Genomic DNA, 16583 nt, shown 5'->3' on the forward strand with positions numbered 1-16583 from the left:
ACTTCTGATTTTTATTCATTATACATTGAGTAAACAGGACCATGGGAGCATCAATAGAGGACTAGGCCCTTCAGCTCCTTGAGTCAGTAACATCACTCAACTACATTTTGCCTGATCAATAAACCAATTCCATTTTCCTGCCTTTTCCCCAAATCCCATAATGTACTAGGTTAGTGAAGATCTATCAATCTCAAGCTTTACATGTGACTGAAAATCAATATGATTTTGTGAAAGAGAGTTCCAACACCCACTACCCTCTCTGCCTATCCCAAAGGTTCTGGCTATAATCCATGGACTCTGGGATTGTGATGATGTTGGGGGGGGGGGGGGGGTGGCATTATATTGACTGCTTGCTATTGGCTATGGATGTAGAGATACTCCACCCTACTGGTATAACAGATGGAGAACCTCTCCCACTGGCCAGTTTAGAGGTGGATTTTTGTCTGTTAATAAAAGCCCAGTATTGGAATGATACTTGACTGATCCTTGTCTATGGCACGTCAGGGATTCCATCCCCAAATCTCCACAACAGTACAACAACATCAGAGAGACCGGACGCAGACTGGGAGATCACTCCTCTGAGCACCTTTGCTCTGTCCGCATCAGTGACAGGGGTCTCCTGATGGGCAATTTTGCACCCCACTCCCATGCCAATGAGTCTGTCTGTGGCCTCATGTACTGTCACACCAAAACCACCTGTAAATTGGAGGAGCAACACCTAATATTTCACCTGGGCACGCTTCCAACTGGATGGCATTAACCGACTTCTCCTGTTTCTGCTCGCCTTCCTTCCCTTTACCTCGGTCCTCTTTCCTCCAGCTCGCCACTTCCTTCACAGAGCCATTCCCCCCGTTTGCTGTTGTGTCTTCCCTCCTTTATCCACCTATTACCTTCTGCCTGTGGCACTGTGCTCCTCCCCCCACGATTTTGTTTGAACATCTGCCGACATTTTGTCATACCTTAATGAAGGGCTCAGGTGCGAAACGTTGGTTATGTATCTTTATCTTTGCTATATAAAGTGCACTGTTTGACATGCTGAATTTCTCCAGCTTTGTGTTATTAACAGTAAAAGGTTTTCCCTCTCCACCATACCAATTCACCTTCATATCTTGAAATGTTTCATAAATCCCTCTAAAACATTTAAATTCAACAACCCCAATTCACATAATTAAACCCTAGGAGAGAGGTTTATCCACACTATCTCGAAGGCCAACCATCTCTCCTAGGGTTGAACGTCCAAAAATTGGAACCAATTTCCACATAAAAGATGTTCTCTGCACATGAGTTTGATGATGGTGTTGTTTACCAAGTCCGGTCGCAACTCTTGGGATATTGATCTCAGCACCACTCATTTTTTTTGTGCAGCTTGACTATATTAATGAAGCTAATTGCATAATTGGCTGCACAAGGCACATTTTTTTCTGGCAGAAATTGAGGCTACTGGGGAAACCTGTCGACATTAACTCAGAAATAAATGCAGGTGCATCATGACGTGGTACGGGAATAGGATGGAAAATGGAGGGTTTCCAATGTCAGACCTACCATCCATCGCAGACTTCAGTGTGAGCCACTAGCTCAAGAAGGCAGCCACCATCACAAAGGACCCCATAGCCTTGGTCACCACCTCTTTCCGCTCTTCGGACAGAAGGTATAGAAGCCTGAAAACCATCACCTCTCGGTTCAAGAGCAGTTCCTTTCCAAAATCTATCAGGCTCTTGAATCTCTCCTTGGTACAGAAATCAGGGTCTGCTCCAACACCACACAAGTACTGATTGCAAATCATTTTTATTTTACTCTGGGATCACTGTGACTATTTAGCTGTCTATCTTCTATATTTATTGTCTTTTTTAATTCAATTAAAGTTCACTATCAAACAGTTTTTTTAAAACAATTATCTAATCAGCTTCAGCAAGTAAGAATGTTGATGCATATGCACATTGTATAAAATGTATGACGATAAACTCATTATCATCAATGTCCATGGGCCTCTGTCAGTCTCCCATGACGAATGATTTTCTGGAGCTCCCTTCACTGTTGGAAGCTTTTCAAACATGTGGATCCTTGGCCATCCTGCAACTCTCTGTGACTTGGGGTTCATTGTTTAAAATCAAAATTTATTTACAGCACGGTTGAAGCCGATGCACCCAAATAACCTACCGAGCCCGTATGTGTTTAGAGGTTGGGTGGAAACTGCAGCCCCTGGAGGAAAGTTAATGGGGGAGAACTGACAGTGCTGGATTTGAACCCAGGTCACTGGGACTGTAACAGCGTGGTGCAAACCACGTTGGCAGCGGTGGGGGTTGAGGTTTGAAGCTGACACACTGGAGAGGGGAAGTCCCTTATCCTCCCTGTTCCTTTGACAGGCTCTTCTGCTGCCACTCAGTCATTCTCAAGATGCGGACCCGCTTTTCTGCTATCTCTGTTATTATGTTTAAAGTACCTACTCCCACTCCAAACAACTCGGACTGCTTCACCCCGGGTCCCATTGCCGAGGAACACACCTATTCAGCAGAGACCCAAAAGACTGCAGATGCTGCAATCTGGAACAAAAGAAAAACAATCTGCTGGAGGAGTTCAACGGGTCGAGCAGATTGGTTAATGTTTCTTGGCGGAACCCTGTTCGGTGATCAGGTGACTCACTTGGACTCACTCTCAGTTCAATTTGCTTTTCCATGACTTGATCCAGTATGTTTTCCTCCAATTGCTTCCTCTCCGCTGTACCAAACTATATTCTGTGTAATGGCGACGATGCTTTGACAGCAGTGCTGCAGGAAACGCAGAGGATCGCGAAGTACGGGACTGCAATATTTAATCAGCAAGTCAGCCATCTGAAAATTCCTGACGTCACCAGATGGACCTTCGAGGCTTCTTTTAGCACATATCTCACTGCTGCCCTTGGGAAGTACAGAGAGTTGGAGGGGGAATAAATGTTTTCGATGGCTTACAACTTCGGAAAAAGTTTGAAGCTTTAAGGCGATGGCGCGGACACCATAGCTCGAAACGAGGCATGCTGATGATGTTCAAGTCAGGATGAACCAGACATTCACTAATCAAGGTTTCATCAAAAATTTATCAAAAACAATCTGCTGGCAACCGTCACAAAGTTTATTTCTATTAATGTCAACTCATTTTTTGTTATTCACTTCTTCTTTCTTCTTTGGCTTGGCTTCGCGGACGAAGATCTATGGAGGGGGTAAAAAGTCCACGTCAGCTGCAGGCTCGTTGGTGGCTGACAAGACCGATGCGGGACAGGCAGATACGGTTGCAGCGGTTGCAAGGGAAAATTGGTGGGTTGGGGTTGGGTTTTTCCTCCTTTGTCTTTTGTCAGTGAGGTGGGCTCTGCGGTCTTCTTCAAAGGAGGTTGCTGCCCGCTGAACTGTGAGGCGCCAAGATGCACGGTTTGAGGCGAGATCAGCCCACTGGCGGTGGTCAATGTGGCAGGCACCAAGAGATTTCTTTAGGCACCTCTTCTTTGGTGCACCTCTGTCACGGAGGCCAGTGGAGAGCTCACCATATAACATGATCTTGGGAAGGCGATGGTCCTCCATTCTGGAGACGTGACCCACCCAGCGCAGCTGGATCTTCAGCAGCGTGGACTCGATGCTGTCGGCCTCTGCCATCTCGAGTACTTCGATGTTAGGGATGAAGTCGCTCCAATGAATTTTGAGGATGGAGCGGAGACAATGCTCACAAGATATTACCAGTGAAGCCAACATTTTATTGTCCATCTCTGATCGTCCCTGAGCTAATTTTCCAAGGGGAGTTACAAGTTAATCACTTTAAACTGTAGAAGACAAGGACGCCAGAAGGAGGTTGATGCTCATTGCTTGAATTTAAATTTTCCAGTTGCTTGAATTCAGAAGCTCATCACCGCTGAATATTCCAGGCTCTTAGATCATTCATGTATCCTCCATAGACCCATGCCTACTGTACCACTGGTCCCCACCTGAGATAGTATAGTCAGTATAATTATTAGCATGATGCTATTGGAATTGAATATGTCACTGCCTGTACGCTCTCTGAATGACCTGCGTGGGTTTCCTCCCTTTCCTCCTAAATTCCAAAGACGTACAGGGTTAGTAGGTTAACGTGGGGTACAATATATACCATCAATAATCACAGAACGCTGAAATTGTGAAACTATGAGGCTTTTATTAACTAAACACGGGAACAATTGTCAATCTCATTGACTGGTCGAAGCAAAGATAAAGGGGGAGCATGCAAGGGGCTATGAGTAGGATTGGTTTCGGGAGGCGTGTCCAGTCGGCAGCAGCCAATCACAGGATAGCAGTGGTTTACCACAGGGTTTATTTGAGCTGCATGGGCTGGAAGGGCCTAACTTAAATTGTGGGTGGGTCCCTCACTAGAATGGGGAAACTAAAGATTATAGACAATGTGTAAGGATTAAATAAGATTGAGAAAGTTAAAAAATTTCAGTGGTTTTGGCTGTAAATGATCTCAGGGTTAGCCTTGACATTAATGGTAATAATGATAATAATTTGGATTCTCCAGAAACCTGAAGGTCCAAGAGGCCAACACAACTACCACAGAGCGAAACACGAAAGTCTGCAGATGTTGTGATTGTAGTCAAAAGACAGAAATGTTGGAGGAACTTGCAGCGTCCACAGGAGATATACTACTGATGTTTCAGGCCTGAGCCCTTCTTCAAGGAATGAGTTAAAAAAGACAAACATCTGAATTAAAGGGAGAAGAATGGGAGGGGGAGGAGTCCACACCAACAGACAAAAGGTGTTAATTGGATATGATAAGAAGTAAGGTGAGAATTGATTTTGGTTCTGTGAAAGGAGATGGAGGAAAAGGGGGGGAGGGAGAGAGAGAGAAAGTCAGAGCTCGAGAAAAATGGAGCATCTCCTGTGGTCACAGGGCTGTTTTTTCAAGGGGGGTGATTCATGGGGAGGGAGGAGTGGATGATGGAATACAAAGCACAGCAGCTGTTTGCAACTGGTGCAGGGGCTGAGGTGGGGGCGGAAGGGAAGGGGCGGGAAAACCATTCTAGTGTAAGTTCAATGAAGGGGAAATTCCCATAGCTCTGTGACGTCGCCCGCCTCAGCTTCTGTCCTTTAGTGGTCGATCTGCCTGGTGTCTTGCGCCCCTTCCATGCCTCCCACAGGCCAAGTGGAACGTGACCAACTTAACTCTGTCCATGCACCACCTTCACTAGAAGGGTTGTGGAGCAGCCCACTGAGCCCTTCTGTGACTCTCCAGAATGTCTATTGAATATTGTTCACGCAATGGTGAAGCTTTGACGGTGTCCCCAGAATTTCTCCTATTGTATTTCATACATCCAATAGGAATAGCTGTAAAAAGAAATGGTGACCATCCATTCAGTGGGTTTAGATAGCAACACCAAAGAGCTCGTAATTCTTCGGAGTGAATGCTGGCTGCAAAGGTAGGGGTAGCTTCTTTAATGAAAGCTGTGCATTTTCTTACTCACAGAAGGAGACCACTCAGTCCATCACTGGCTTGCTGGGAAACTATCCAATTAGACCTAGTTTCCTGCATATCTGTGACATATTCTCTGACACATCCATTCCCCTTTTGGTTCTATTTTGCATGAACTCTGACTAAGAGGATACTTAACATTCAAGATTCCTTTATTGACCTAATAAAACAGATACAAATTTACAAGGGATTTGCTTTAGTCTATCGTAAGGCAGAGACGGATTCTCTTTCAGCAGATGTTGCTGGGTGCCTCTTACAGCTAGAGAAAGAGAAGTAAAAAAGAGTGTGTTTCCCCCCCCCCCCCCCACCCTGAGTCACCAAGTGACCATGGATTCGCCTCCAGTGCTTCCTAGCCTTCGCAGCCTTGCAGACACCCGTCCGAATTATCGGCAGCCCCAGCTGCAAATCTGAACCTCTGATATGACCAGGAAGCCTTCAGTGGCCTTGGGTCCCTCCTGCATCCTGGTTCCAATACCGGGTAACCCTTCGGCCAGTCTCCAGCAATCAGCAATGAACTGCTGGCAGGCTTCTGGGATGTTGAAAGGAAATTAGATAACCCAGAGAAAACCCAAATGATCAAGAAAAGTATGTGCAGACTCCAGTGAGGCTGCACCTGAGGCTAGGATGAGACTTGGTTCCCAGAAACTGAGGAGCAGTGTGAACTAACACAATGCCTTCAAGGTGTTCAGTTCTCTCTCCACCTACACCTCCCTAAACAAGATGGCAACCGCGCTAAATGCAAGCTAAATCAATATTTTAGCCTGAGGCATAAAGCACAATGCTGGAAAAGCTCAGCAGGTCAGGCAGCATCTGTGGAGAGAAGAATAGAGCTAAATGTGTTGGACTGAGCTGAGAGCCAGGCAGCTGATTATTGTTTTTTGGCTGTAGTCCTGTGTGACCACGTCTACATCAGAGCATGTAGGAGTCTAGACGCGGAGGACCTAAGTGGTCCCTCTGCCCATGAACTTACTATTGATGTGAGGGGCATCTGGAGTTATCCAACCAAGTGTTCCAGATGTTTAATATCTGGCCCAACTGCTTTATATCAGCCATTGTTTGCAGGCCGTTGAATGGGGTCATTCACCTTTATAGAGCAGTGTGCAGATAAATGGCTTTGTTTTCACTTAAATTTTAGTTAATATTTGAAATTAATCCATACCAGTTAAATATATTATGTATTTTTCTAATAATTTAAAATATTTTAAAATTGATTTGCAAACAATATAATTCTTTCAGGATACGTCTGATTCTTAGATAATATTTGGAACAAATCCAAGGTCTCCTCGCAGCAAGAGCTGTCAGAAGGCGAGCCACGACTCACAGCTCGCTCTGCCTCATGGAGCAAATGGGTCGGTGGCATTAGAGGAGACACAATGGGACGAGTGCGTGGGTCACCGGGACACAAAGGCACAGACATAACTCCAGAAAATAAGCAAGCAGTTAGCCCAGGCTGAACCCTCTGCCCGCTGCCGAGACCCAGGTATGGGCAATGTGACCAGGCCCAGGAGAAAACCAACCCCACCCTGCCCCACCTCTCCATCAGCCCACTCTTCAATGGGTGACTGAAGATCAGGAGTGAGGGACTGAAATGCAGCCAGAACTTGAGGGGGAAGTCCCTTCAGATAGAGGCTGCAACCCCTCACACGCTGCATGTGCAACAATAAGGCTGCGGCCCTATGGTGATGGGGCGCCATGTCTTGTCTACCTGAAACCTGAACCTTTTGGTTCTTTTATGCCCCGGAAACCTGCGTGTTTGCAGCACTTGAATATTAGATTTGCTGCATCTATGGCATTCTGATTTCTTCCCACAAAATCTCTTCTCAAATGCTTTATAGAAATCGGCAGAAACGGAGCCAATGGAATTTTAAAAGAAGGCCAGAAGTATTTTGCATTGAGAGGAATCAGGTCATTTCATAATTAGCAAAAACAATTACTGTTAAGGGCCTCATAATCATCACGGCTCTGAAGCATCTCATTACCTGGGCAAATGAAACAAGAGTCATCCAAGTAATTGCCCAGGGACAATAATGAGGAGGGTGGCAGCAGAATATATTAAGCCACTTTGCTGTCTCATGGTGGCTGTCCGGAGAATGGGCAGGAATTAGAAATTCGGGATGGTTAGGCAAGCTGCAAAATGTCTGCAATTAGCTCCCCAAATCTGGGATGCCAGATGTTGACAAATGCCTGGTGGCTGGTTGCCTGGGTAAATAATCTTCTTTGATACATTAGGTGGAGCTCCTTTATTTCCAAGATGAATTTTAGATATATGGTAAAACCCTGGTATCCATATGGAGATTAGTAGGTGTTGGATAACAGTTGCTTAACGCTTAATCTTATAATGTCTAACTAATACTCCTGCCTTAAGAATAAACACTTTACAAGACAAAATTCTCCACTTAATTTGCATGGATATATAAACCTCAAAGCATTTTCCTTTATTTTCAGTCAGATTCTTTGAAAACATTTACTCGTTGCTCGTTGCTTCATCTGCAGGTTCCTCTCCCTCCACAGAGCTGCCTGAAAGATGAACAGTAACAAAGATAATTAAATCCCCCCCCTTCTCCAAATTTACAGGCAAAGCCTCTGATTGGCATGAATCTTAATAAGCAGGGAAAAGGAGACACTTTGAAAGAGTCCCCCCCAACAGCGCCAACCAACTCTTCATCCTTGGCGACGCCATTGCTGTTTCACACAACTTTATTCAAACAGCTGCTACAAGCAAAGCACAACCAAGGGCCCTCCGCTGGCTGAATATTTGCTCCAATCTTCACAATAGGTTTATGTTTTACTTCAGAGAACATTTAGTTTTACAATTTTAAACGATTACAGTCATGCACTGCATAACGTCTGTTCGGGCAATGTCTGACCACATTAACCTTCGTGGTCCCATAAGGTTATGATAGAGTTCAGAAATCCCAATCGGAGAACGGGAGCTAGGTGACATAACTGGATGTAGCAAACGCAACAGCTTCCTGCATGCAACATGGTTATCTCATATCTCTTGTATATAAAGCAACTTAACCTACTTAACCCATATTTAACCTTGCCAGATACATTAGCTGAAATACAGTACTTACTGTACGTGTACAGTATCTTGGCTATTTAGTCAATACAGGCACACTACAGTTTCCCATATAGCTTTGCTAAGTATATAATATGGTGTTCACACAATGTCCAAATCACATAACATGCTATTTCACAGAACGTATTGAGGATGTTAAATGACACATGACTGTATTTTATTATTCATTTTAATTTTTAAAATTTATTTTCCTCAATTTTTTTTGCCAGTTGCTTGAATTCACCAATATAAAATCAAACAACCTTTACTGAGTAAAACCATTGCATGCAGTCTTCCAGTTACAGAGAAGAATCCTGCCTCTTCTTTCATAAATGTGGGATGCAATTACTTCCTTTCAAGACTTTTGGCAGCTTCAGTTGACAGGTTTGTTGCAGCTTCCTGCATTGGGCTGCTGTGTGGGGAAAGTAGCCCTTCGGTTTATTCACGTCTCCTCGAAGGCATCCAAAGGTAGGGATTGGGGAGGTGTGCATTTTCCATAATACTGGGAAAATCTAACAAACAGCTATTTTCACTGCAAAGGTCTAGAATTGAGCGCCAATTTCAGAGTGAAAATTCAAATACATTTGTGTCATTTTGGATAATCAAATATTCTGCTCAAGGAAAGGCCATTGCTGCAGTTCCACGGCTATTAGAGGCAACTTAAAGGAATGACTGTCATTCATATTTGTTTTTGTAGCTTAATTTCATTGAAGTTCAATAAACATATTTTGGAAGCATAGTTAAACTTGTGCTATCAATGGGAATTAATTCGGTAAATAAAATAAGTTCATTGCATTTTACTCTGCTTCCATAATTGATTCCATTGAAGTCAAAAGCAGGTTTAGGAACGACACCAGGGGATGCATTTCTAAGTAATATAAAAAAGGTTGCATTAAGTTACACCAAATGGGAAATTTTGTATTCAAGCACTTTGTGAAAATTGTTCATTTAAGTCCCTGTAGTGCATTCCTAGATTTTCATTTTATTCTGCATCCATATTTAAAATTATATTCTTAATAAGTTGCCTGCTACTATTATAAATGTTTGTACAAGTTTGTTATAAGTTCTGTTTGATTTGGAGAATGTTTTCCTCAGATTTAATTGAACAGTATGATTGTTCAATTGACATCTTGCACCCTATGCGTAATCTTGCACAATAATGCTTCTGTTTTATTGGCGAGACTTCGTAAGGAGGACTGTATGCAGATTGGGTTGCCTTGATTAAGGAATGGTGCTAAAACATAGAAAAAATACAGAGAAGGTTTACTAAACGAATACTTGCAAGCATGGATTGTCTTATCAGGATAGGGTCAGAGAGGCAAAACCCTCCCCATTATCGAGAACATCTACAGGGAGTGCTGCCGTCGGAGGGCAGCAGCAAACATCAAGGATCCACAATGCCCAACTCACGCTCTGTTCTCGCTGCCTATCAGCAAAGAGGTATAGGTGCCACAAGACTCACAGGTTCAGGAACAGCTGCTTACCCTCCACCACCAGCCTCCTCAACCACAAACTCAATCAGGGACTCATTTAAGGACTCTGACTTGTGCACATTGCGTTTAATTATCTGTTTACGTTTCTTTGTTTACATGTGTACGTTGTGTACAGCTTTTTTTTTGCACTACCAATAAATGGCAATTCTGCCTCACTGGCAGGAAAAAGAATCTCAATAAACTGACAATAAATTTGAAATATGAGAGTCTGCTGGAGATAAGAATGGAAAGGTCCTGAGGGGTTTTGACCAGGTGGACGTGGAGAGAATGTTTCCTCTTGGGGGAGGAGCTGGAACTCGAGATCCCTGCGAGGGCTGATGGAGCTAAGTGAGTAAGGCCAACACCTAGAATGGCCTTTGGAAACCATGCAATCTAAAAGCAGGGATCATTGGTTGAAAATAAAATGTTGCCCATTTAATGAGGCAATAATTTCTATCTCAGAAGCTCATGAATCCTTCCCCAAACTGTTCCAAAGGGCAGTAGCATCAGAATCTGAGTACCTTTGAGGCAGAAATAGATAGATTCTTGATACACGTGGGGTTAAAGTTCATCATAGGTAGATGGAGGAGGGTGTGAAGATTACAATTAGATTTGTCATCATATTGTTAAGTGACAGTATAGGAGTGAGGGACTGTTGTCCACTTCTGGTCCTCATTTGTACACTGCATTCACCACCTCAAAAACAGATGTTGTTTAAAGTATAGGTCAGTTTGCAGATTACCAGAGTTGTTGATCTCACGGGGGAGATATTCTTCAGTTGCAGAGATGTTTTGTTGAAATGGGTTGAGAAATGGCCGATGGGGTTTCACAGACAAGCTTGAGGTGATGCATTTGGAACTATGAATGAGCCTAGGACAAAAACTATGAACGGTAGAGCCTGAGGGTATTGAGAACAGTTCCTTGAAGGTGACAGCATAGGTAGAAAGGTGTACAAGAATCTTTGAGGAAGGTACCGTCAGGGATACTGTTCTTTATCAGTTGGGGTGTGGAATACAGTAGTTGTGCTCTAAATAATAAAGCCTTGGTCAAACTTCAGCTGGAGTACTGTATGCAATTCTAGTCACTGATACACAGCAAGGATATACTAAGACTTGAGAGGGTTCAGAGGAGATTCATCAGGACGTTTCTCGGTATGGAACAGTTCAGTTACAAGGAGCGGCTGGAGTCTGTTTTCCCAGGAGCAGCGGAGGTTAAGAGTACGCAAGATTCAGAGTGGACATGATTGAGGGGCATGGATAGAGTCGCTTGTAGGAAACTTTTCCCCATATCAAAGATGAATAAAACTAGAGCACGTAGATTCAGAGTAGAGAAGGAAAGATTTAGAGGATATGTGACGGCTTCTTCTTCTCCCAGAGAGTACCGGGAATGCACCGTTTAAGAGATTGCTGGGTAATCTCTAAGAAGTGTCTTGATGAGTATTTAAATTGCTTTGGCTTAGAGAACTATGGTCCAAATGTTGGGCAAGAGGGTTAATACAGAAGGGTTCCCCCGGGCTGGCATGGACATGGTGTGCCGAATGGCCTGTTTCTATGCTTTACCATTCTATGATTCTAAGATTGAATAAAATGGTGGTAACCCACCCTGTTGAACAGCTGTAGTGGCCTCCGGTGCAGGTAGTAGGTTGTCCAACTTTGTTGGTGGTTAGGGACATCGAAGATTGTGTTGGAGGGAGGGTCAGCTTGAACAGCATCTGCACCAAAAGGTGGGGGAGAGGGTGGAGTTCTGATCTGTTCTTAAGGCAGTAACTAGCTGATGAAGACTTGTGGCCACAGGCCAGGAAGGGCAACTTTTGTTTGAGTAACCTCAAAGCAATCATCCCCAACCTTTCAGTTCATCATGTTTGGGCTACAAGGCCTCTATTAATTGCAAACCATGCCCATGTAAATATGCAAATTTGAGATGACTGGAAGTGGCACATCAGCCAGAATGAATTTTAGAAGCCGTTCAACTTGCAAGCAAAGGGAATTGTGTAACACAAAAATAGCAGAGGCTGCAATCTTGAAAAACTGCAGGAACTCAGCAGATCAGGCAACATCCATAGAACAGGCCCTTCTAGTTGATGCTGAACTATTTTTCTGTCTAGTTCCACTGACCTGTACCAGGACCTCCCACCCACACACCTACTCAAATTTTTCTTAAATGCCAAAACTGAGCCCACGTTTACCAATTCAGCTGGCAGCTCGTTCCACACTCATTCAATTAGGGAATGATGTGATTGATTTTAGGATCAAGTTCCTGTGAGCAGTGTAGACTGTGTTAAAGAATCTCTTGCCCTTCGAGGACCTTGTTTTGTTTTTAAATATGTACGGCAAGCAATGTTAAAAATAAATTGTTTGAGACATCAAAATGGAACAGGTAATATTCAGTATCTGCCTTACACTTTGTAGTTTATTAAAGTTCAAAGTTCAAAATTCAGATTTATTTTCAGAATACATACATGAAATCACTTACAACCACTGAGATTCTTTTTCCTGCGGGTGAGGCAAGATAACCATTTATTGGTAGAACAAAAAACTACTCAAGAAGAAAATGACTGTGGAAGAATCCAGAGAAAAAAAAATCAAAATGCAAAAGTAAGAATCCTTAAATGAGTCCCTGATTGAGTTGGTTGTTGAGGAGTCCGATGGTGCAGAGCAGAGTGTGTGCTGGATGGTGTGGATCCTTGGTGATTGCTGGTCTCCCCTTAATCTAGTCTCTTCTTTTGCTTGGCTTCGCGGACGAAGATTTATGGAGGGGGTAAAAAGTCCACGTCAGCTGCAGGCTCGTTTGTGGCTGATAAGTCCGATGCGGGATAGGCAGACACGGTTGCAGCGGTTGCAGGGGAAAATTTGTTGGTTGGGGTTGGGTGTTGGGTTTTTCCTCCTTTGCATTTTGTCAGTGAGGTGTGCTTTGCGGTCTTCTTCAAAGGAGGTTGCTGCCCGCCGAACTGTGAGGCGCCAAGATGCACGGTTTGAGGCGATATCAGCCCACTGGCGGTGGTCAATGTGGCAGGCACCAAGAGATTTCTTTAGGCAGTCCTTGTACCTAGTAATCTAGTAATGCTACTAGATTATGCTCAAAAGCAAGGGAATTATATTCGAGAATTCCAAGGTCATCCAGAAGGAATTGAGATGCTTTCTTTCCTCCGATCTATCATCAGGACAAAGGAAGAACTGGAACAATGATGAACTTTCATTCCATTTCAGGAGATGAATTTTCTTTTTTGGAAAAATGGATCAATAGTCCCAAACACAGCCTAGAAACAATTATTCATTATTTGATGGCAGAGTTATCTTGGTCCATTTATGCAAAGCTGTTTTTTTTATACAAGATGTGCAATACAATAGCATGGCAATGAATGTTTCAGTACTTTTCTGTTCTTTGCAATAACTTTTGCTTGTCCTTTGAGAGAAAAAAAACTGATCAATGGAAGAGGCACTTGACATTCTGAATAATCGGCATTAATTGAACTGAAAACGCAGTCGTCTTCATTTCCAACCACTCAAACAAATCTAACTTAATTATACTCTTTACTTCTGTAATTTAATTTTGGACAGTTATGACTATGGGCACAATGCAATTTAAGTCAGCAAACAAAAATATTTTATTGAATGGATGTGAATTAAATGAATACATTTGAAGGCAATTTTCAGTATTGCTCACAAATGAACACAAGGTGAATGGGTCACCTGCTACAAGTGCAAACCCTGACGGGTGGTATACTGGGTATATAGGCATAGTCTGGAAAGTGTACTGATGGTTGCATCACGGCCTGGTTTGGGAATGTGAGGGCCCAGGAGTGCAGAAGGCTGCAAAAAATGGCAAACCTAGTCAAGCCCATCGCGGGCCTGACCTCTTGTCTATTCAATGAGAGGTGAGGCCTCAAGGAGGGAGCCAACCTCATAAAAGACCTCACCCCCGTGCCCGTGCTCTTTTCTCACTGCTATCTTCTGACAGAAAATACTGAAACCTGAAGTATGGCATTTCCATCAGCTCTCAGTGCCTTGAACCTTTCCATCTTACTCACACTTTAACATTACTACAAGACCACCAAAGAGTTGTCTGTGTGACTGACAGAACACATTTTTTCCACTACCAACCAACTGTGAATATTTCTTATTTTTTCTTTTCACTTTCTTTTATAGAACATAGAACACTACATCACATAGTACAGGCCCTTCGGCCCTCGATGTTGTGCTGACCTAGTCAGTATATTTCTATCAGTTAAAAAAAAACAAAACCCTTCCTACCTCGTAACCCTCCATTTTTCTATCAACCCTGTCTAAGGGTCTCTTAAATGCCCCTAATGTTTCAGCCTCCACCACAACCCCTGGCAAAGGATTCCAGGCTCCCACAAATTACCCCTGATGTTAAACTTTCTTCCCTTCACTTTGTTTTTATTATAGATTTTTTTCACTTTGAAGGATCTTAATTAATTTGTGTTAGTGTATTGTACATACTGCAGTAAGATGGATGTTCATTGCACCAGTTCACTGGACTTATGTACATGACAACAAACTCATTCATGAAAAATGTTCTTTTTCTCATTTCAGGCAAAATACTTAATAAAAAATTTTAATTTAGACATAACAGGCCCTTCCAATCTACAAGCCCACAAATAGCCCAGTACAACCCCTGTACAACCCCTGTACATTTTGAAGGGTGGGAGGAAAATGGAGCATCTGGAGAGAGCCCACGGAGTCACGGGGGAGAACGCACAAACTCCTTACAGACAGCGCCGGATTCGAACCTGGGTCACTGGCGCTCTACTAGGTCACGCGAATAATGTTGGACTTCCTGCAGGTGCCATGGATTTTAGGACCTGCGGATGGATTCAGTTCAGTCCTTCACCAGGCCCCGCGTGGTCAAGTCAATTACAGCCCGCACCCGTGGGAAGCTGACGAGGCCCGCAAGTTCCGCTTCCCTGTCAATCATCCATTCGATAGCGAGACCAACATAGATTAAGCCACTTTGTAATGATCACACGTGCGGCCTCCTTGGTGGTGCAATTGAGCATCAGGCTATGCAACGGTGCTGAGAGTTGTTTGGAAACTTGCTGCAGCCAGGAATTCTTTTCCTTTGTATCCGTCATCTTCCTTTCTCTTCACGCTGACTTAACTGTGCTGAAATGCTAACTGGAAAGCTGCAGCAAGTAAGGCTTCCATTGCATCTGTAGGCTGCACTCATGTGTATGGTAATAAACTCTCCTTCTCAAGAATTCAGGAAGATGGACAGTTACCAGATCAAAAGTTCTGGTTTATTCTTTCTCAGAATGTTAATGAGGAAAATGTATTGCCTGGCTTTAACTGTGCTTGAGGAAATACTTCTTTTACTCTGTGGGCAATAAAGGTCATTTGTGTCCGTGACAACAACCTTTGTTTGACAATGATTAGAGGACTGTAAGGCTTAAGCCATATTCCCTGGCTTTAAAATCATGCATAGATTAGACTAAATAGATTTCCTTCTCTCCTGGGCTTGGGTGAATGGGCATCTTTATTTAAGTAGTTCATTTAGTTTATATGGCTGATTTCTATTTCAAATTGATTTCTGCAATCGAAAATCAAATTACTGCAGATGCGAGAATTTAGAAAAAAACAAGTATGTTCTGGAAATACTCAGGCAGTATTTATGGAAAGAGAAGCAAGTGAAAATTCTAGGTCAACAGCCCTTCATGAAAGTCATGAATTCGAGGACCCGTGTCAGCAGAGAGAGTGGCGGACTGAGAGAAGGAATCCAGGGTAGTCAAGGTGATCCCTGCGTTGAAGATCCATTTGTTCCACGGATTCATGAGGGCGGTTAGAGAGGGCAAGAGGGAAGACAAATAAAGGATACGTCAAAGCGGTGAAATGCAGGGCAGAGTTGTCATTGAAACATGAATCAAAAGGAGAAGACAGAATGTGCCCAACAGACCAGTCAGCATCTGCAGAGAGAGAAAAATGGAGTTACAGGTGGGTGATTGTACAGCAGGACTGTTCAGCTCTTGAAGAGGCCAAATGTCGACTCTCAGCTCTGTCCTCATTCCTCTCTGGACCATAACCCCAACTCTTCAGTCCATTGGTTCCAAAGCAATTACTTACCTCATTTCACAAGTGATTTATCTACCTAATGTCAAAGTACTTGAAGCACAAAATCCGATCTTTACTCCTTAACGTGAAGAACACTGTCTCCAAAAGTCATAAAATTGATGGGTGCATGTTCACATTTTTCTAATGCCTGTATTATATAATAAAGGTTAAATTACAACTCAAAGATAAATAGAGGGAAAATGTACTAAATTGTAGTGTTTTATTGCACGACACTCACCCATAATAAAACCCTCCATGATCATCAGAACATTAAAGCAGGAGAGTAGGCAATTAGCGACCTAGTCTTTGCACCATTTTGACTGTTTATTGCTCATCTTTCAAGTTCGCCTTCCCCACATGCCTTGAATCCTTTGAAAACAAAAAAAAAACGATTGAATCTCTGCCTTGAATATACTTATCTAAGCATCTGAAGTCCTTGAGAGTTACAATTTATTCTCAGATTGAACAAACCCCTTCATCTCAGTCTTCAGTTGCTGCCCCCATGTTTTGAAATTCTATGAC

This window comes from Narcine bancroftii, chromosome 10, assembly GCF_036971445.1.
Source record: "Narcine bancroftii isolate sNarBan1 chromosome 10, sNarBan1.hap1, whole genome shotgun sequence".
In the NCBI taxonomy this organism is placed as follows: Eukaryota; Metazoa; Chordata; class Chondrichthyes; order Torpediniformes; family Narcinidae; genus Narcine; species Narcine bancroftii.